Source organism: Limulus polyphemus, unplaced genomic scaffold, assembly GCF_000517525.1.
Source record: "Limulus polyphemus unplaced genomic scaffold, Limulus_polyphemus-2.1.2 Scaffold3553, whole genome shotgun sequence".
In the NCBI taxonomy this organism is placed as follows: Eukaryota; Metazoa; Arthropoda; class Merostomata; order Xiphosura; family Limulidae; genus Limulus; species Limulus polyphemus.
In genome coordinates, this window is record NW_013669163.1 from 71387 (window position 1) to 72842 (window position 1456).

The 1456-nt window shown below is 29.8% G+C and overlaps 1 protein-coding gene across 2 annotated transcripts in view; it reads right to left on the reverse strand.

Annotated features, from left to right (window-relative positions):
• LOC106469576 (arf-GAP with coiled-coil, ANK repeat and PH domain-containing protein 2-like) overlaps nucleotides 1-1456 on the reverse strand; it is a 63356-nt gene that overhangs the window by 30989 nt on the left and 30911 nt on the right. The gene's annotated exons all lie outside the window — the stretch shown is intronic.

Below are 1456 nucleotides of genomic sequence, written 5' to 3' on the forward strand. Positions count from 1 at the left end.
CAAAAATCTCAAATTTCCTTTGTGTAATCCCTAAAACCTCCTAAATGCATTTCAAACGTTTTTTTTTTCAGTAAAACTATCTGTTATTTTCTCAAAACAGAATCGGTCAATTTGACCAGCCTTGTAACCACAAAAAAAAATAAAAATAAATAAATCTAAACTAACCCTTGTTTTCTTTCTAGATTGACTTCAAATTGTAACATAAAACTACATTTGTTTATCCTAAGTAACTCTAGGTTCGTAACAGTATACATCTATTTATAATTAAATTTTATTGTTTTATTGCCCTTTTTATTGCACTTTGAACCATATCTAACTCCTATCCATGCCATTATAAGTTGTAAGTCACTCGGGGAACATGCAGCTCACATTATGCTAATGAATTAATTACATTACCCACTAGCTAATACAGTCTGCTTGCGTGTGTGCCTCATGAAACATTTTTTATTATAATATTATTATTATTTATTTTACCTAATCTAATTTTAACTAACATAAAAGGATCTCTATTTTTATATTTTAGTTACTTTTATAATTACACATAAAGAAAAAAACATGAAAAACAAGAAATAAAATATTTAAACAATCTTTTTTCTTGCTGTCCTTTGTCGAAGAGAGTTAACCCTAATTTTTTAATACTAATGATAGTAATGCACTTAATTTTTATTTGATTAAATAATATACCAAAGAATATAGACTAATAACATGCAAAAAGTAGACAAATTCTCTTACCTCTAAAAATTATTCTTGCTTTCTAGTTATGCGACAAGAGTCGTTACAAATTTATTAAAGCTAGTCATTAACTTTCTCACGGGAGCAATGTTGGTACTCTGAGTACAATTAACATTTAATCATTCAGAAAATAATGTTATACAATATGTTACTTGACAGATGAAAACCTTAGATTTCTATTGGTTATAGGTAATATAAAATTAAACGTAAGAGAGAACTATTAACAAATTCTGAAAGAGAAGATGTGACAGGTAGGCATGGCAGGAGAGGTCTGATTTTCTAATTGATAGTTCTGTAACCAAACAAAATTGAAGACTATAAAAATTATGGTTTGTCTGAGTAATGACGATTTTATAGAGAGTAATTTTTTATTAATTTCGCACTTTTTCCAGGGGTGGTAGATAAAATAGGGGAGATGACATGCTAAGAGAAAATTTGTCACATGAGTCACACTAGGGAAAATCCAGGATTTTCAGAAATATTGCCTTGTAGAATAAAGAACTTAAAACTTATATACTATTAAAATATGGATTATTAACTAAGATTTTATGCTATTATAATTGATATAATATTGTTACGACAGTGAGGGTCACGTGACAAGTATTCTAGAAGATTCGCTAGTGTGTTACGACAGCGGGGTCACGTGACGAATATTCGAAAGGATTCGCTAGTGCGTTGCGACAGCGGGAGTCAATGACGCTGGTAGCACGTGTTGAGAGTCTTA